The following is a 20,000-nucleotide window of genomic DNA, read 5'->3' as shown; positions in this document are numbered from 1 at the left end:
GGGTGCGGACCGGGCTGGCCGGGCCGGCGGGAGCTGCGGCTGCCGGGGCTGAGCCGAGTGTTGATGCATGTCGTGAGAACCGGGAAGGGGACAAACCTGTGGCTCCAGGCCGGGTGGGAGTTCCAGTAGGTCGGCCTGACTCTGGAGGTTTTCCCCTTGGCATTTCCCCATTGGCCAAAACGGGGGAAGTCAAAAAAGCACCCCCGGCAGATGTATGCAGGAGGGGCTGGGGGGTGATGGCGAGCGGGCTGTTGGCAGCTGTGTGGTGGCTGCTGGCAGCCGTGTGCTGGCTGCAAGGGTGGGCCTGGGCGGCTGCGGAGGGCCCCCCCGAGTGCACCTACCAGTAGGGGCTGAAGACCCAGGCTGAGCCTCCGATGTGCCCGGGCAGGACACCCAGGAGGCGGGGAGCAGCCCCCGCTGAAGCCCAGGGCAGTTGGCACAGATGGGTCTTTGAGAAAAAACGACAAAGTCCAAACGCTCCAGGCGCTGGCCAGGGGTGCGGACCCGGCTGGCCGGGCCGGCGGGGGCTGCAGCTGCCGGGGTTGAGCCGAGTGTCAGTGCAGGTCCTGAGAACCGGGAAGGGGACAAACCGGTGGCTCCAGGCCGGGTTGGAGTTCCATGAGGTCGGCCTGACTCTGGAGGTTTTCCCCCTGGCTTTTCCCCATAGGCCAAAAGGGGGGAAGTCAAAAAAGCACCCCCAGCAGATGTATGCAGAGTTGGGCTGGGGGGTGACGGAGAGCGGGCTGTTGGCAGCTGTGTGGTGGCTGCTGGCAGCCGTGTGCTGGCTGCAGGGGTGGGCCTGGGCGGCTGCGGAGGGCCCCCTGAGTGCACCTGCCAGCGGTGGCTCAAGACATTGCCTGAGCCTCCGATGTGCCCGGGCAGGACACCCAGGAGGCGGGGAGCAGCCCCCGCTGAGGTCCATGGCATGTGCCAGAGGTGAGTCTTGGAGAAAAAAAACGACAAAGTCCAAACGCTCCAGGCGCCGGGCAGGGTGGCGGACCCGGCTGGCCGGGCTGGCGGGGGCTGCGGCGGCCGGGGCTGAGCCGAGTGTCGATGCATGTCCTGAGAACCGGGAAGGGGACAAACCGGTGGCTCCAGGCCGGGTTGGAGTTCCATGAGGTCGGCCTGACTCTGGAGGTTTCCCCCCTGGCTTTTCCCCATAGGCCAAAAGGGGGGAAGTCAAAAAAGCACCCCCAGCAGATGTATGCAGAGGGGCTGGTGGGTGATGGATAGTGGGCTGTTGGCAGCTGTGTGGTGGCTGCTGGCAGCCGTGTGCTGGCTGCAGGGGTGGGCCTGGGCGGCTGCGGAGGGCCCCCGTAGTGCACCTACCAGTAGGGGGCTCGAGACCCAGGCTGAGCCTCCGATGTGCCCGGGCAGGACACCCAGGAGGCGGGGAGCAGCCCCCGCTGAGGTCCATGGCATGTGCCAGAGGTGAGTCTTGGAGAAAAAAAACGACAAAGTCCAAACGCTCCAGGCGCCGGGCAGGGTGGCGGACCCGGCTGGCCGGGCTGGCGGGGGCTGCGGCGGCCGGGGCTGAGCCGAGTGTCGATGCATGTCCTGAGAACCGGGAAGGGGACAAACCGGTGGCTCCAGGCCGGGTTGGAGTTCCATGAGGTCGGCCTGACTCTGGAGGTTTTCCCCCTGGCTTTTCCCCATAGGCCAAAAGGGGGGAAGTCAAAAAAGCACCCCCAGCAGATGTATGCAGAGTTGGGCTGGGGGGTGACGGAGAGCGGGCTGTTGGCAGCTGTGTGGTGGCTGCTGGCAGCCGTGTGCTGGCTGCAGGGGTGGGCCTGGGCGGCTGCGGAGGGCCCCCTGAGTGCACCTGCCAGCGGTGGCTCAAGACATTGCCTGAGCCTCCGATGTGCCCGGGCAGGACACCCAGGAGGCGGGGAGCAGCCCCCGCTGAGGTCCATGGCATGTGCCAGAGGTGAGTCTTGGAGAAAAAAAACGACAAAGTCCAAACGCTCCAGGCGCCGGGCAGGGTGGCGGACCCGGCTGGCCGGGCTGGCGGGGGCTGCGGCGGCCGGGGCTGAGCCGAGTGTCGATGCATGTCCTGAGAACCGGGAAGGGGACAAACCGGTGGCTCCAGGCCGGGTTGGAGTTCCATGAGGTCGGCCTGACTCTGGAGGTTTCCCCCCTGGCTTTTCCCCATAGGCCAAAAGGGGGGAAGTCAAAAAAGCACCCCCAGCAGATGTATGCAGAGGGGCTGGTGGGTGATGGATAGTGGGCTGTTGGCAGCTGTGTGGTGGCTGCTGGCAGCCGTGTGCTGGCTGCAGGGGTGGGCCTGGGCGGCTGCGGAGGGCCCCCGTAGTGCACCTGCCAGCGGTGGCTCAAGACATTGCCTGAGCCTCCGATGTGCCCGGGCAGGACACCCAGGAGGCGGGGAGCAGCCCCCGCTGAGGTCCATGGCATGTGCCAGAGGTGAGTCTTGGAGAAAAAAAACGACAAAGTCCAAACGCTCCAGGCGCCGGGCAGGGTGGCGGACCCGGCTGGCCGGGCTGGCGGGGGCTGCGGCGGCCGGGGCTGAGCCGAGTGTCGATGCATGTCCTGAGAACCGGGAAGGGGACAAACCGGTGGCTCCAGGCCGGGTTGGAGTTCCATGAGGTCGGCCTGACTCTGGAGGTTTCCCCCCTGGCTTTTCCCCATAGGCCAAAAGGGGGGAAGTCAAAAAAGCACCCCCAGCAGATGTATGCAGAGGGGCTGGTGGGTGATGGATAGTGGGCTGTTGGCAGCTGTGTGGTGGCTGCTGGCAGCCGTGTGCTGGCTGCAGGGGTGGGCCTGGGCGGCTGCGGAGGGCCCCCGTAGTGCACCTACCAGTAGGGGGCTCGAGACCCAGGCTGAGCCTCCGATGTGCCCGGGCAGGACACCCAGGAGGCGGGGAGCAGCCCCCGCTGAAGCCCAGGGCAGTTGGCAGAGATTGGTCTTTGAGAAAAAATGACAAAGTCCAAACGCTCCAGGCGCTGGTCAGGGGTGCGGACCCGGCTGGCCGGGCCGGCGGGAGCTGCGGCGGCTGGGGAAGAGCCGAGTGTCGATGCATGTCCTGAGAACCGGGAAGGGGGCAAACCAGTAGCTCCAGGCCGGGTTGGAGTTCCATGAGGTCGGCCTGACTCTGGAGGTTTTCCCCTTGGCATTTCCCCATAGGCCAAAACGGGGGAAGTAAAAAAAGCACCCCCAGCAGATGTATGCAGAGTTGGGCTGGGGGGTGATGGGGAGCGGGCTGTTGGCAGCTGTGTGGTGGCTGCTGGCAGCCGTGTGCTGGCTGCAGGGGTGGGCCCCGGGCGGCTGCGGAGGGCCCCCGGAGTGCACCTACCAGTAGGGGCTGAAGACCCAGGCTGAACCTCCGATGTGCCCGGGCAGGACACCCAGGAGGCGGGGAGCAGCCCCCGCTGAAGCCCACGGCAGTTGGCAGAGGCGAGTCTTGGAGAAAAAAACGACAAAGTCCAAACGCTCCAGGCGAGCCGGCCAGGGGTGCGGACCCGGCTGGCCGGGCCGGCGGGAGCTGCGGCGGCCGGGGCTGAGCCGAGCGTCGACGCATGTCCTGAGAACCGGGAAGGGGACAAACCGGTGGCTCCAGGCCGGGTTGGAGTTCCATGAGGTCGGCCTGACTCTGGAGGTTTTCCCCCTGGCTTTTCTCCATAGGCCAAAACGGGGGGAGGCAAAAAAGCACCCCCAGCAGATGTATGCAGGAGGGGCTGGGGGGTGACGGAGAGCGGGCTGTTGGCAGCTGTGTGGTGGCTGTTGGCAGCTGTGTGGTGGCTGCTGGCAGCCGTGTGCTGGCTGCAGGGATGGGCCCCGGGCGGCTGCGGAGGGCCCCCAAAGCGCACCTACCAGTAGGGGCTGAAGACCCAGGCTGAGCCTCCGATGTGCCCGGGCAGGACACCCAGGGGGCGGGGAGCAGCCCCCGCTGAAGTCCATGGCATGTGCCAGAGGCGACTCTTGGAGAAAAAAAACGACAAAGTCCAAACGCTCCAGGCGTGCCGGCCAGGGGTGCGGACCCGGCCGGGCCGGCGAGAGCTGCGGCGGCCGGGGCAGAGCCGCGTGTCGATGCAGGTGGTGAGAACCGGTATGAGGGTAATCCTGGTCGCTCCGGGCCGAGCCAGGGTTCCAGGAGGGCGGAAGGAGCGGGCCCGTTTCCCCTGATAGCGCCGACGACGGTAAAATAAGGCCTCGCAAAACGTCAGCACGAACACCTTGTCGGGGTATAAGGGAACGAGCGGTGTGCGGTCTTTGACAAAGTGACAGTATTTCTCCAAAAAAAGCACCCCCGGCAGATGCGTGCAGACGGGGCTGGCTGGTGACGGAGAGCGGCGGGCTGTTGGCAGCAGTGTGCTGGCTGCAAGGGGTGGCCCGGGGCGGCTGCGGAGGGCCCCCAAAGTGCACCTGCCAGCGGTGGCTCAAGACCCTGGCTGAGCCTCCGATGTCCCCGGGCAGGACCCCAGCAGGCCGGGCACGGACCGCAGCTTGCCCCCTTTGCCGTCCGATGAAGCTCGCACGGTCAGAAAAAGTTTCAAAGTCCCAACGGGGGAGAGAGTGTTGACGGCGAGGGGGCGCTGGCTGCTCCAGGGGCCGGGAGGGAGGCCCTGGAGGTCGGCCTGGGGGTGAGTGGAGCGGCCCCCGTGTGTCCCTGAGCGTCCCCCGGTCTTTGGTCGAGAGGGGGTCTCAGCCGCTAATGTGCCCGCCCGGGTACCTAGGCAGGCCGGCCTGGGGCGAGTGGAGCAGCCCCCGTGTGTCCCTGAGCGTCCCCCGGTCTTTGGTCGAGAGGGGGTCTCAGCCGCTAGTGTGCCCGCCCGGGTACCTAGGGAGGCCGGCCTGGGGCGAGTGGAGCAGCCCCCGTGTGTCCCTGAGTGTCCCCTGGCGTTTGCTGAAGAGGGGGTCTCAGCCGCTAATGTGCCCGCCTGGGTACCTAGGGAGGCCGGCCTGGGGCGAGTGGAGCAGCCCCCGTGTGTCCCCGAGCGCCCCCCGGTCTCTGGTGGAGAGGGGGTCTCAGCCGCTAATGTGCCCGCCTCAGGGAGTCCGGCCTGGGGCGAGTGGAGCAGCCCCCGTGTGTCCCCGAGTGCCCCCCCGGTCTTTGGTGGAGAGGGGGTCTCAGCCGCTAATGTGCCCGCCTCAGGGAGTCCGGCCTGGGGCGAGTGGAGCAGCCCCCGTGTGTCCCTGAGCGTCCCCCGGTCTTTGGTGGAGAGGGGGTCTCAGCCGCTAATGTGCCCGCCTCAGGGAGGCCGGCCTGGGGCGAGTGGAGCAGCCCCCGTGTGTCCCTGAGCGTCCCCCGGTCTCTGGTGGAGAGGGGGCCTCAGCCGCTAATGTGCCCGCCTCAGGGAGGCCGGCCTGGGGCGAGTGGAGCAGCCCCCGTGTGTCCCTGTGTGTCCCCCGGTCTTTGGTGGAGAGGGGGCCTCAGCCGCTAATGTGCCCGCCTCAGGGAGGCCGGCCTGGGGCGAGTGGAGCAGCCCCCGTGTGTCCCTGAGCGTCCCCCGGTCTTTGGTCGAGAGGGGGTCTCAGCCGCTAATGTGCCCGCCTCAGGGAGGCCGGCCTGGGGCGAGTGGAGCAGCCCCCGTGTGTCCCTGAGCGTCCCCCGGTCTTTGGTGGAGAGGGGGCCTCAGCCGCTAATGTGCCCGCCTCAGGGAGGCCGGCCTGGGGCGAGTGGAGCAGCCCCCGTGTGTCCCTGAGCGTCCCCCGGTCTTTGGTCGAGAGGGGGTCTCAGCCGCTAATGTGCCCGCCTCAGGGAGGCCGGCCTGGGGCGAGTGGAGCAGCCCCCGCGTGTCCCTGAGTGTCCCCTGACGTTTGCTGAAGAGGGGGTCTCAGCCGCTAATGTGCCCGCCTCAGGGAGGCCGGCCTGGTGCGAGTGGAGCAGCCCCCGTGTGTCCCTGAGCGTCCCCCGGTCTTTGGTGGAGAGGGGGCCTCAGCCGCTAATGTGCCCGCCTCAGGGAGTCCGGCCTGGGGCGAGTGGAGCAGCCCCCGTGTGTCCCCGAGCGCCCCCCGGTCTCTGGTGGAGAGGGGGTCTCAGCCGCTAATGTGCCCGCCTCAGGGAGTCCGGCCTGGGGCGAGTGGAGCAGCCCCCGTGTGTCCCCGAGCGCCCCCCGGTCTCTGGTGGAGAGGGGGTCTCAGCCGCTAATGTGCCCGCCCGGGTACCCAGGGAGGCCGGCCTGGGGCGAGTGGAGCAGCCCCCGTGCGTCCCTGAGCGCCCCCCTGGCGTTTGCTCAAGAGGGGGTCCCAGCCGCCAATATGGCCGCCCGGGTACCCGCGGGGGCCGCCCTGGGGCGAGTGGAGCAGCCCCCGTGTGCCCCTGAGCGCCCCCTGGCGTTCGCTGAAGAGGGGGTCTCAGCCGCCAATATGGCCGCCCGGGTGCCCGGGGGAGCGGCCTGGGGTGGCCCTGTGCAGCCTCCGGGCGCCCCTGAGTGTTTTCCAGTATCTGGCCGAGACACCCCCTGACCCTCCGACTGTGTCCGTTTGGAGCGCCTGGTGCCTGGGCACCCCCTGAGTGTTTTTCAGTATCTGGCCGAGACACCCCCTGACCCTCCGACTGTGTCCGTTTTTAGTGCCTGGTGCCTGGGCACAGACCGCGGCAGCTCCCGCTGGCCGCATTGACAGAGTGCTGAAAAAATGACAAAGTCCGAAAATGCCTGAGAACCGGGAAGGGGACAAACCGGCGGCTCCAGGCCGAGCCGGAGTTCCAGGAGGTCGGCATGATTTTGCCGGTTTCCCCATAGGAGGTGCCAAGTTGCCAAAATGGGGGAACTCAAAAAAGCACCCCCGCCAGATGTATGTAGGGGGGCTGGATGGTCGATGGGGAGTGGGTGCCTGGCAGCAGGGGCCACCCCGCGCAGGTGCCCCGGGGGGCCCGCGGGGGGCCCCCGAAGACACCCCCCCCAGCACTCGCTGAAAACCCCGTCCGAGCCGCCCGCGCTGCCCGGAGGGAGTCCCGGGAGGCCGGGCACGGCCCGCAGGTCTCTCCCTCTGCCCCCCGGTGAGGTTTGCACGGGGGGGAAAAGTTTCAAAGTCCCGACGGGGGGCGAGAGACAGTGCGGCGAGGGGTGGCGGGCTGCTCCGCGGACCCGGGGGAAGCCCGGGGAGGGCGGCCTGAGGGCGCGGAGGGCCCCCTGAGAGTGCCTACGGGTAGTAGGTGAGAAACCCTGCCTGTACCTCCCACGGGGCCCGGGCAGGGACCCCGGGAGGCCGGGCAGAGCCCGCAGGTCGCCCCCTTCCCGTCCGATGAAGCTCGCACGGTCAGAAAAGTTTCAAAGTCCCAACGGGGGGAGAGTGTTGACGGCGAGGGGGGTGCAGGCTGCTCCAGGGTCCGGGGGCAGCCCCTGGAGGTCGGCCTGGGGGTGTGGAGGGGCCCCCCTGAGAGCACCCAACAGTAGTTGCTCAAGACCCTGCCTGAGCCTCCGATGTGCCCGGGCATGAACCCCAGGAGGCGGGGAACAGCCGTGGCAGCCCCTGCTGAAGTCCTTGGCAGTTGGCAGAGGCGAGTCTTGGGGAAAAAAACGACAAAGTCCAAACGCTCCAGGCGCCGGCCAGGGGGGCGGACGTGGCTGGCCTGGCCGGCGGGTGCTGCGGCTGCCGGGGCTGAGCCGAGTGTCGATGCATCTCCTGAGAACCGGGAAGGGGACAAACCGGTGGCTCCAGTCCGAGCTGGAGTTCCAGAAGGTCGGCCTGACTCTGGAGGTTTTCCCCCTGGCTTTTCCCCATAGGCCAAAAGGGGGGAAGTCAAAAAAGCACCCCCGGCAGATGTATGCAGAAGGGGCTGGGGGGTGACGGAGAGCGGGCTGTTGGCAGCTGCGTGGTGGCTGCAGGGGTGGGCCTGGGCGGCTGCGGTGGGCCCCCTGAGTGCACCTGCCCGTGGTGGCTGAAAACCCAGGCTGAGCCTCCGATGTGCCCGGGCAGGACCCCAGGAGGCCGGGCACAGAACGCCGGTTGCCCCCCATTGCCGTTTGACGAAGCTTGCACGGTCAGAAAAGTTTCAAAGTCCCAACGGGGAGAGAGTGTTGACGGCGAGGGGGTGCTGGCAGCTCCAGCGGCCGGGGGCAACCGCTGGAGGCTGGGCCCGGACTGCGGCAGCCCCCCTTGCAGTCGAACAAAGTTTGAGGAGACGAGTCATGAAAATGACAAAGTCCAAACGCTCCAGGCGTGCCGTCCAGGGGGGCGGACCCAGCTGGTCGGACCGGCGGGAGCTGCGGCGGCCGGGGAAGAGCCGAGTGTCAATGCAGGTCACGAGAACCGGTATGAGGGTAAACCTGGCCGCTCCGGGCCGAGGCACGGTTCCAGGAGGGCGGAAGGAGCGGGCCCGCTTCCCCTGATAGCGCCGACGGCGGTAAAATAAGGCCTCGCAAAACGTCAGCACGAACACCTTGTCGGGGTATAAGGGAACGAGCGGTGTGCGGTCTTTGACAAAGTGACAGTGTTTCTCAAAAAAGCACCCCCGGCAGATGTGTGCAGACGGGGCTGGCTGGTGTGGGAGAGCGGCGGGCTGTTGGCAGCAGTGTGCTGGCTGCAGGGGTGGCCCGGGGCGGCTGCGGAGGGCCCCCAAAGCGCACCTACCAGTGGTGGCTGAAAACCCCCGCTGAGCCTCCGATGTCCCCGGGCAGGACCCCAGGAGGCCGGGCAGAGCCCGCCGCTTGCCCCCTTGCCGTTTGACGAAGCTTGCACGGTCAGAAAAGTTTCAAAGTCCCCACGGGGGGAGAGTGTTGACGGCGAGGAGGTGCTGGCTGCTCCAGGGGCCGGGGGCAACCCCTGGAGGCTGGGCACGGACTGCGGCAGCCCCCCTTGCAGTCGAACAAAGTTTGAGGAGACAAGTCATGAAAATGACAAAGTCCAAACGCTCCAGGCGCCGGCCTGGGGTGCGGACCCGGCTGGCCGGGGCCGGCGGGAGCTGCGGCGGCCGGGGCTGAGCCGAGTGTCAATGCAGGTCCTGAGAACCGGGAAGGGGACAAACCGGTGGCTCCAGGCCGGGTTGGAGTTCCAGGAGGTCGGCAGGACTCTGGAGGTTTTCCCCTTGGCATTGTCCCATTGGCCACAATGGGGGAAGTCAAAAAAGCACCCCCAGCAGATGTATGCAGAGGGGCTGGCGGGTGACGGAGAGCGGGCAGTTGGCAGCTGTGTGGTGGCTGCAGGAGGTGGGCCTGGGCGGCTGCGGAGGGCCCCCAAAGTGCACCTACCAGAAGGGGCCCAAGACCCAGGCTGAGCCTCCGATGTGCCCGGGCAGGACACCCAGGAGGCGGGGAGCAGCCCCCGCTGAGGTCCATGGCATGTGCCAGAGGCGAGTCTTGGAGAAAAAACGACAAAGTCCAAACGCTCCAGGCGCCGGGCAGGGTGGCGGACCCGGCTGGCCGGGCCGGCGGGGGCTGCGGCTGCCGGGGCTGAGCCGAGTGTCAATGCATGTCCTGAGAACCGGGAAGGGGACAAACCGGTGGCTCCAGGCCGGGTTGGAGTTCCGGGGGGTCGGCCTGACTCTGGAGGTTTTCCCCCTGGCTTTTCCCCATAGGCCAAAACGGGGGGAGCCAAAAAAGCACCCCCAGCAGATGTATGCAGGAGGGGCTGGGGGGTGACGGAGAGCGGGCTGTTGGCAGCCGTGTGCTGGCTGCAGGGGTGGGCCTGGGCGGCTGCGGAGGGCCCCCTGAGTGCACCTGCCAGCGGTGGCTCAACACCCTGGCTGAGCCTCCGATGTCCCCGGGCAGGACCCCAGGAGGCCGGGCAGAGCCCGCCGCTTGCCCCATTGCCGTTTGACGAAGCTTGCACGGTCAGAAAAGTTTCAAAGTCCCAACGGGGAGAGAGCGTTGACGGCGAGGGGGTGCTGGCTGCTCCAGGGGCCGGGGACAACCCCTGGAGGCTGGGCACGGACTGCGGCAGCCCCCCTTGCAGTCGGACAAAGTTTGAGGAGACAAGCCATGAAAATGACAAAGTCCAAACGCTCCAGGCGCCGGCCAGGGGGGCGGACCCGGCTGGCTGGGCCGGCGGGGGCTGCGGCTGCCGGGGCTGAGCCGAGTGTCAATGCAGGTCCTGAGAACCGGGAAGGGGACAAACCGGCGGCTCCAGGCCGAGCTCGAGTTCCAGAAGGTCGGCCTGACTCTGGAGGTTTTCCCCCTGGCTTTTCCCCATAGGCCAAAATGGGGGAAGTCAAAAAAGCACCCCCAGCAGATGTATGCAGAGGGGCTGGGGGGTGATGGGGAGCGGGTGTTTGGCAGCAGTGTGCTGGCTGAAGAGGTGTGCCTGGGCGGCTGCGGAGGGCCCCCTGAGTGCACCTGCCAGCGGTGGCTCAAAACCCTGGCTGAGCCTCCGATGTCCCCGGGCAGGACCCCAGCAGGCCGGGCACAGACCGCAGCCTGCCCCCCTTGCCGTTTGATGAAGCTTGCACGGTCAGAAAAGTTTCAAAGTCCCAACGGGGAGAGAGTGTTGACGCCGAGGGGGTGCTGGCTGCTCCGGTGGCAACCCCTGGAGGCTGGGCACAGACTGCGGCAGCCCCCCTTGCAGTCGAACAAAGTTTGAGGAGACAAGTCATGAAAATGACAAAGTCCAAACTGCTCCAGGCGCCGGCCAGGGGGGGCGGACCCGGCTGGCCGGGCCGGCGGGAGCTGCGGCTGACGGGGTTGAGCCGAGTGTCGATGCATGTCACGAGAACCGGCATGAGGGTAAACCTGGCCGCTCCGGGCCGAGGCACGGTTCCAGGAGGGCGGAAGGAGCGGGCCTGTTTCCCCTGATAGCGCCGACGGCGGTAAAATAAGGCCTCGCAAAACGTCAGCACGAACACCTTGTCGGGGTATAAGGGAACGAGCGGTGTGCGGTCTTTGACAAAGTGACAGTGTGTCTCAAAAAAAGCACCCCCGGCAGATGTGCGCGGACGGGGCTGGCTGGTGACGGAGAGCGGGCTGTTGGCAGCGGTGTGCCGGCTGCAGGGGTGGCCCGGGGCGGCTGCGGAGGGCCCCCTGAGAGCACCTACCAGTAGTTGCTCAACACCCTGGCTGAGCCTCCGATGTCCCCGGGCAGGACCCCAGGAGGCCGGGCACAGACCGCCGGTTGCCCCCCCCATTGCCGTTTGATGAAGCTTGCACGGTCAGAAAAGTTTCAAAGTCCCAACGGGGAGAGAGTGCTGACGGTGAGGGGGTGCTGGCTGCTCCAGGGGCCGGGAGGGAAGCCCTGGAGGTGGGCCTGGGGGTGTGGAGGGGCCCCCTGAGAGCACCTACCAGCAGTTGCTGAAGACCCTGCCTGAGCCTCCGATATCCCCGGGCAGGACCCCAGGAGGCCGGGCACAGACCGCAGCCTGCCCCCTTGCCGTTTGATGAAGCTTGCACGGTCAGAAAAGTTTCAAAGTCCCGACGGGGAGAGAGTGTTGACGGCGAGGGGGTGCTGGCTGCTCCAGGGGCCGGGGGGGGGAACCCCTGGAGGCTGGGCACGGACCGCGGCAGCCCCCCTTGCAGTAGAACAAAGTTTGAGGAGACAAGTCATGAAAATGACAAAGTCCAAACTGCTCCAGGCGCCGGCCAGGGGGGCGGACCCGGCTGGCCTGGCCGGCGGGTGCTGCGGCTGCCGGGGCTGAGCCGAGTGTCGATGCATCTCCTGAGAACCGGGAAGGGGACAGACCAGTAGCTCCAGGCCGAGCTGGAGTTCCAGGAGGTCGGCCTGACTCTGGAGGTTTTCCCCCTGGCTTTTCCCCATAGGCCAAAACGGGGGGAGGCAAAAAAGCACCCCCAGCAGATGTATGCAGAGGGGCTGGGGGGTGATGGAGAGCGGGCTGTTGGCAGCTGTGTGGTGGCTGCAGGGGTGGCCCTGGGCGGCTGAAGAGGGCCCCCTGAGTGCACCTACCAGCAGTAGCTCAAGACCCTGCCTGAGCCTCCGATGTCCCCGGGCAGGACCCCAGGAGGCCGGGCACAGACCGCAGCCTGCCCCCTTGCCGTTTGATGAAGCTTGCACGGTCAGAAAAAGTTTCAAAGTCCCAACGGGGAGAGAGTGTTGACGGCGAGGGGGCGCTGGCTGCTCCAGGGGCCCGGGGCAGCCCCTGGAGGCTGGGCACGGACCGCGGCCGCCCCCCTTGCAGTCGAACAAAGTTTGAGGAGACAAGTCATGAAAATGACAAAGTCCAAACGCTCCAGGCGTGCCGGCCAGGGGTGCGGACCCGGCCGGCCGGGCCGGCGGGGGCTGCGGCTGCCGGGGCTGAGCCGAGTGTCAATGCATGTCCTGAGAACCGGGAAGGGGACAGACCGGTGGCTCTGGGCCGAGCTGGAGTTCCAGGATGTCGGCCTGACTCTGGAGGTTTTCCCCCTGGCTTTTCCCCATAGGCCAAAATGGGGGAAGTCAAAAAAGCACCTCCAGCAGATGTATGCAGAGGGGCTGGCGGGTGACGGAGAGTGGTCTGTTGGCAGCAGTGTGCTGGCTGCATAGGTGTGCATGGGCGTCTGCGTAGGGCCCCCTGAGTGCACCTGCCAGTGGTGGCTGAAAACCCAGGCTGAGCCTCCGATGTGCCCGGGCAGGACCCCAGGAGGCCGGGCACAGACCGCAGCCTGCCCCCTTGCCGTTTGATGAAGCTTGCACGGTCAGAAAAGTTTCAAAGTCCCAACGGGGAGAGAGTGCTGACGGTGAGGGGGGTGCCGGCAGCTCCAGGGGCCGGGGGCAACCCCTGGAGGCTGGGCACGGACTGCGGCAGCCCCCCTGGCAGTCGAACAAGGTTTGAGGAGACAAGTCATGAAAATGACAAAGTCCAAACGCTCCAGGCGTGCCGGCCAGGGGAGCGGACCCGGCCGGCCGGGGCGGCGGGAGCTGCAGCTGCCGGGGCGGAGCCGAGTGTCAACGCAGGTGGTGAGATCCGGTATGAGGGTAATCCTGGTCGCTCCGGGCCGAGCCACGGTTCCAGGAGGGCGGAAGGAGCGCGCCTGTTTCACCTGATAGCGCCGACGGCGGTAAAATAAGGCCTCGCAAAACGTCACCACGAACACCTTGTCTGGGTATAAGGGAACGAGCGGTGTGTGGTCCTTGACAAAGTGACAGTATTTCTCAAAAAAGCACCCCCGGCAGATGTGCGCGGACGGGGCTGGCTGGTGATGGAGAGCGGGCTGTTGGCAGCAGTGCGCTGGCTGCAGGGGTGGCCCAGGGCGGCTGCGGAGGGCCCCCAAAGCGCACCTACCGGTGGTGGCTGAAAACCCAGGCTGAGCCTCCGATGTGCCCCGGGCAGGAACCCAGGAGGCCGGGCACAGACCACAGCTTGCCCCCTTGCCGTCCGATGAAGCTTGCACGGTCAGAAAAAGTTTCAAAGTCCCCACGGAGAGAGAGTGTTGAGGGCGAGGGGGAGCTGGCTGCTCCAGGGGCCGGGGGCAACCCCTGGAGGCTGGGCACACCCCCTTGCAGTCGAACAAAGTTCGAGGAGACAAGTCATGAAAATGACAAAGTCCAAACGCTCCAGGCGCCGGCCAGGGGGGCGGACCCGGCTGGCCGGGCTGGCGGGGGCTGCGGCTGCCGGGGCTGAGCCGAGTGTCGATGCATGTCCTGAGAACCGGGAAGGGGACAAACCAGTAGCTCCAGGCCGAGCTGGAGTTCCAGGAGGTCGGCCTGACTCTGGAGGTTTTCCCCCTGGCTTTTCCCATTGGCCAAAATGGGGGAAGTCAAAAAAGCACCCCCGGCAGATGTATGCAGAGGGGCTGGCTGGTGATGGGGAGCGGGCTGTTGGCAGCGGTGTGCTGGCTGCAGAGGTGTGCATGGGCGGCTGCGGAGGGCCCCCCGAGTGCACCTGCCCGTGGTGGCTGAAAACCCAGGCTGAGCCTCCGATGTGCCCGGGCAGGACCCCAGGAGGCCGGGCACAGAACGCCGGTTGCCCCCTTGCCGTTTGATGAAGCTTGCACGGTCAGAAAAGTTTCAAAGTCCCAACGGGGAGAGAGTGCTGACGGTGAGGGGGGTGCTGGCTGCTCCAGGGGCCGGGAGGGAGGCCCTGGAGGTGGGCCTGGGGGTGTGGCGGGGCCCCCTGAGAGCACCTACCAGCAGTTGCTCAAGACCCTGCCTGAGCCTCCGGTGTTGCAGGGCAGGACACCCATTGGCGGGGAAAAGCAGGTGGCAGCCCCTGCTGAAGTCCTTGGCAGAGATGAGTCTTTGAAAAAAATGACAAAGTCCAAACTGCTCCAGGCGCCGGTCAGGGGGGCGGACCCGGCTGGCCGGGCCGACGGGAGCTGCGGCGGCTGGGGAAGAGCCGAGTGTCAAGGCATGTCCTGAGAACCGGGAAGGGGGCAAACCAGTAGCTCCAGGCCGGGCTAGGGTTCCAGGAGGTCGGCCTGACTCTGGAGGTTTTCCCCCTGGCTTTTCCCCATAGGCCAACATGGGGGAAGTCAAAAAAGCACCCCCGGCAGATGTATGCAGAGGGGCTGGGGGGTGACGGGGAGCGGGCTGTTGGCAGCAGTGTGCTGGCTGCAGAGGGCCCCCGAGGTGCTGCACCTACCAGTAGTTGCTCAAGACCCCCCATGACCCTCCGGTGTTGCAGGTCAGGACACCCATTGGCGGGGAACAGCAGGTGGCAGCCCCTGCTGAAGTCGTTGGCAGGGATGAGTCTTTGAAAAAACGACAAAGTCCAAACGCTCCAGGCGTGCCGGCCAGGGTGGCGGACCCGGCTGGCTGGGCCGGCGGGAGCTGCGGCTGCCGGGGCTGAGCCGAGTGTCGATGTATGTCGTGAGAACCGGTATGAGGGTAATCCTGGTCGCTCCGGGCCGAGGCACGGTTCCAGGAGGGCGGAAGGAGCGGGCCCGTTTCCCCTGATAGCGCCGACGGCGGTAAATTAGGGCCTCGCAAAACGTCAGGACGAACACCTTTTTTGCATATAAGGGAACGAGCGGTGTGCGGTCCTTGACAAAGTGACTATTTCTCAATGTGCTGAGGAGTGGGGACCGCTCAAAGTCAAAGCACCGCGGCCGCCCCTCTGCCACCTCCCTGGGAGCAGAGTCATCGAGCGCGAGTGTCCCCACTCCGCCTGTCCAGGCCGCGGGGCCGACAGGCTGGCTGGCTGCCCGGGCAGACCCCGCTCTCCGAGCGGCCGGGCCCCAACGTTCGAGAGGTGTAGGAAGCCACCTTGGGGGTGCTGCGGAGGCCCCCCTGACACCGCCTCCAAGCCCTTGCTGAGAGCCCTGTCCTAGCTGCCTGCGCGGGCAGGCGGGACCCCCCAGTAGGCCGTGCACAGCCCGCGGCAGCCACTGCTGAAGCCCAGGGCAGTTGGCAGAGATGAGTCTTTGAGGAAAAACGACAAAGTCCAAACGCTCCAGGCGCCGGCCAGGGGTGCGGACCCGGCTGGACGGGCCGGCGGGAGCTGCGGCGGCTTGGGAAGAGCCGAGTGTCAATGCATGTCCTGAGAACCGGAAAGGGGACAAACTAGTAGCTCCAGGCCGGGATGGAGTTCCAGGAGGTGGGCCTGACTCCGGAGGTTTTCCCCTTGGCATTTTCCCATTGGCCACAATGGGGGAAGTCAAAAAAGCACCCCCAGCAGATGTATGCAGAGGGGCTGGCTGGTGATGGGGAGCGGGCTGTTGGCAGCGGTGTGCTGGCTGCAGAGGTGTGCATGGGCGGCTGCGGAGGGCCCCCTGAGTGCACCTGCCCGTGGTGGCTGAAAACCCAGGCTGAGCCTCCGATGTGCCCGGGCAGGACCCCAGGAGGCCGGGCACAGAACGCCGGTTGCCCCCTTGCCGTTTGACGAAGCTTGCACGGTCAGAAAAGTTTCAAAGTCCCAATGGGGAGAGAGTGGTGACGGCGAGGGGGTGCTGGCTGCTCCAGGGGCCGGGGGCAACCCCTGGAGGCTGGGCACGGACCGCGGCCGCCCCCCTTGCAGTCGGACAATGTCTGAGGAGACAAGTCATGAAAATGACAAAGTCCAAACGCTCCAGGCGTGCCGGCCAGGGGTGCGGACCCGGCTGGCCGGGCCGGCGGGGGCTGCAGCTGCCGGTGCTGAGCCGAGTGTCAGTGCAGGTCCTGAGAACCGGGAAGGGGACAAACCGGTGGCTCCAGGCCGAGCTCTAGTTCCAGGAGGTCGGCCTGACTCTGGAGGTTTTCCCCTTGGCTTTTCCCCATAGGCCAAAAGGGGGGAAGTCAAAAAAGCACCCCCGCCAGATGTATGCAGAAGGGGCTGGCTGGTGATGGGGAGCGGGCTGTTGGCAGCGGTGTGCTGGCTGCAGAGGTGTGCATGGGCGGCTGCGGAGGGCCCCCTGAGTGCACCTGCCCGTGGTGGCTGAAAACCCAGGCTGAGCCTCCGATGTGCCCGGGCAGGACCCCAGGAGGCCGGGCACAGAACGCCGGTTGCCCCCTTGCCGTTTGACGAAGCTTGCACGGTCAGAAAAGTTTCACAGTCCCAACGGGGAGAGAGTGCTGACGGTGAGGGGGTGCTGGCTGCTCCAGGGGCCGGGAGGGAGGCCCTGGATGTGGGCCTGGGGGTGTGGAGGGGCCCCCTGAGAGCACCTACCAGCAGTTGCTCAAGACCCTGCCTGAGCCTCCGGTGTTGCAGGGTAGGACACCCATTGGCGGGGAACAGCAGGTGGCAGCCCCTGCTGAAGTCCTTGGCAGTTGGCAGAGATGAGTCTTGGAGAAAAAAAACGACAAAGTCCAAACTGCTCCGGGCGCCGGTCAGGGGGGCGGACCCGGCTGGCCGGGCCGAGGGGAGCTGCGGCGGCTGGGGAAGAGCCGAGTGTCAAGGCATGTCCTGAGAACCGGGAAGGGGGCAAACCAGTAGCTCCAGGCCGAGCTGGAGTTCCAGGAGGTTGGCCTGACTCTGGAGGTTTTCCCCCTGGCTTTTCCCCATAGGCCAAAATGGGGGAAGTCAAAAAAGCACCCCCGCCAGATGTATGCAGAAGGGGCTGGCTGGTGATGGGGAGCGGGCTGTTGGCAGCAGTGTGCTGGCTGCAGAGGGCCCCCGAGGTGCTGCACCTACCAGTAGTTGCTCAAGACCCCCCCTGACCCTCCGGTGTTGCAGGGCAGGACACCCAGGAGGCGGGGAACAGCCGTGGCAGCCCCTGCTGAATCCCACGGCAGTTGGCAGAGATGAGTCTTTGAGAAAAACGACAAAGTCCAAACGCTCCAGGCGCCGGCCACGGAGGGCGGACCCGGCTGGCCGGGCCGGCGGGAGCTGCGGCGGCCGGGGCTGAGCCGAGTGTCGATGCATGTCGTGAGAACCGGTATGAGGGTAATCCTGGGCCCTCGGGGCCGAGGCACGGTTCCAGGAAGGCTGAAGGAGCGGGCCCGCTTCCCCTGATAGCGCCGACGGCGGTAAAATAAGGCCTCGCAAAACGTCAGGACGAACACCTTTTTTGCATATAAGGGAACGAGCGGTGTGCGGTCTTTGACAAAGTGACTATTTCTCAATGTGCTGAGAAGGGAGTGGGGACCGCTCAAAGTCAAAGCACCGCTCAAAGTCAAAGCACCGCGTCCGCCCCTCTGCCACCTCCCTGGGAGCAGAGTCATCGAGCGCGAGGGTCCCCACTCCGCCTGTGCAGGCCACGGGGCCAACAGGCTGGCTGGCTGGCTGCCCGGGCGACCCCCCCTCCGAGATGCCGGGCCGGGGCAGACTGTGCAAACGAGCGCGGGCGTGTTTTCTTCCCCTGGGGTGGAGCCCTTCCACCCCACGCCGTCCGAGGCCCGTTGGCCTCGGGCGGCCTGCCTCCGAGAGTGGGAGAGAGACGGAGGACGGCGGCCCGCGGCGGCGCGAGGCGTCCCCGTTGTTCCGCCACGACTGCCAGCCGGTCGATCCTGCCGGTAGCCTGGGCTTGTCTCCGCTCCGCCTGTCCAGGCCGCGGGGCCCACAGGCGGCTTGCCTGGGAAGACCCCGCTCTCCGAGCGGCCGGGCGCCACGTTCAAGAGGTGTACGGAGCCACCTGTGGGGGGTCTGCGGAGGCCCCCCTGAGAGCGCTGATAACCCTGTCCTAGCTGCCTGCGCGGGCAGGCGGGACCCCCAAGAGGCCGGGCACAGCCCGCGGCAGCCCCCGCCGAAGTCCACGGCAGTTGGCAGAGACGAGTCTTGGAGAGAAAACGACAAAGTCCAGACGCTCCAGGCGCCGGCCAGGGGTGCGGACCCGGCTGGCCGGGCCGGCGGGAGCTGCGGCTGCCGGGGCCGAGCCGAGTGTCGACGCATGTCGTGAGAACCGGTATGAGGGTAATCCTGGGCCCTCGGGGCCGAGCTACGGTTCCATGAAGGCGGAAGGAGCGGGCCTGTTTCCCCTGATAGCGCCGACGACGGTAAAATAAGGGCTCGCAAAACGTCAGGACGAACACCTTTTTTGCATATAAGGGAACGAGCGGTGTGCGGTCTTTGACAAAGTGACTATTTCTCAGAGTGCTGGAGTGGGGACCGCTCAAAGTCAAAGCACCGCGGCCGCCCCTCTGCCACCTCCCTGGGAGCAGAGTCATAGAGCGCAAGTGTCCCCACTCCGCCTGTGCAGGCCGCGGGGCCAACAGGCTGGCTGGCTGGCTGCCCGGGCGACCCCCCTCCGAGATGCCGGGCTGAGGCGTAGGCAGCCGCCTCCATCACCACCACCCAAGGCGAGAGAGTGGGTCAACGGGAGAGCCGTCGCGGCCGGGGGACCCTCGCCGCGCCCATGTCCGGGGAAGGACCACAAGGGCCCTGCTCCCCGGCGCCCCGGCGAGCGGGTTCACCCTCGGCGCGTACGGCTCTCGAGGATGGGGAAGGGACGCGCGTGGGCGTCCCTCCCGTCCCCCGCGGAAGAAGGCGAGCGACTCTGCGCGTCGGGACACCCCGCGGAGCCCCCTGCGGGGGGAGTACTCCGGGGGAGAAGCGTGGCGCAGGGGGTGCAGCCCTTTCCCAGGCCACCGTGCGACGGCGTCGGTGGGGCCGACGCCGAGAGAGAGAACGATCCGGGCTCTCCCGCCTCAGGGCGGCCGAGAGCGGGGCCACGGGCCCCACGTTTGGTGACGGTTTTCCCGAAAGCGAAGGACCCCCGCCTGTCCCCTCGGGCTCCGGCCGATGCGGGCGGTCCAGGGCGGGGATAGGGGACGGCGGCCTGCGGACGACGCGCTTTATCCCCAGAAGGAGCGAGGCATGAGGGGGTGTTCCACCCCCGCCGGCCGGTCTCGCTCCTTCTCCGGGCTACGCCTCGGCGGAGTAAAGACCCCCGGGTCAACGCTCCCGCGTCCGGGTGCCGCCGCGCGTCCCCTTCCCGCGGGGGGTGGATCCCTTCCACCCCTGGCCGTCCGAGGCCCGTGCGCCTCGGGCGGCCTCCCTTCCGAGAGAGGGAGAGAGAGACGGAGGACGGTGGTCCGCGACGGCGCGAGACGTCCAAGTTGTGTTCCCCACGGCGGCTACCCGGTCGATCCCGCCCGCCGGTAGCCTTGGCTTGCCCCCACTCCGCCTGTCCAGGCCGCGTGGCCGACAGGCTGTTTGCCCGGGTAGACCCTGCTCTCACCGAGCGGCCGGGCCCCAACGTTCAAGAGGTGTACGGAAGCCACCTTGGGGTGGAGCCCTTCCACCCCTGGCCGTCCGAGGCCCGTGCGCCTCGGGCGGCCTCCCTTCCGAGAGAGGGAGAGAGAGACGGAGGACGGTGGTCCGCGACGGCGCGAGACGTCCAAGTTGTGTTCCCCACGGCGGCTACCCGGTCGATCCCGCCCGCCGGTAGCCTTGGCTTGTCCCCGCTCCGCCTGTCCAGGCCGCGGGGCCGACGGGCTGTCTGCCCGGGTAGACCCCGCTCTCCGAGCGGCCGGGCCCCAACGTTCAAGAGGTGTACGGAAGCCACCTTGGGGGGGCTGCGGTGCCCCCCTCCCCGAGAGTGCCTCCCAGGCCGAGGGAGCCCGGCGGTCGAGTGTCGTAGGAAAGCGCGTGCCACGGCTGTGTCGGTCACAGGGGCCAGAGGTAGTTTGGGCAACGGCTTAGATCCGTATGCAGCTCAACCTTTCCGGCCTGTTCTGGCGGCGGCTAGGCGCGCGCGAACGTCACGACGCCCCTGGTTCCAGCGAGGCGACGGCGCCCCGCACCCCGCTCTCCGGGCCGTGCAGAGCGGCCGCTCTCGCTCCTTGGAGCAGAGCCCCCGAGCGCAAGAGTCCCCGCTCCGCCT

Source organism: Eleutherodactylus coqui, unplaced genomic scaffold (assembly GCF_035609145.1).
Source record: "Eleutherodactylus coqui strain aEleCoq1 unplaced genomic scaffold, aEleCoq1.hap1 HAP1_SCAFFOLD_217, whole genome shotgun sequence".
Classification (NCBI taxonomy): domain Eukaryota; kingdom Metazoa; phylum Chordata; class Amphibia; order Anura; family Eleutherodactylidae; genus Eleutherodactylus; species Eleutherodactylus coqui.
This window is presented reverse-complemented; position numbering follows the sequence as displayed.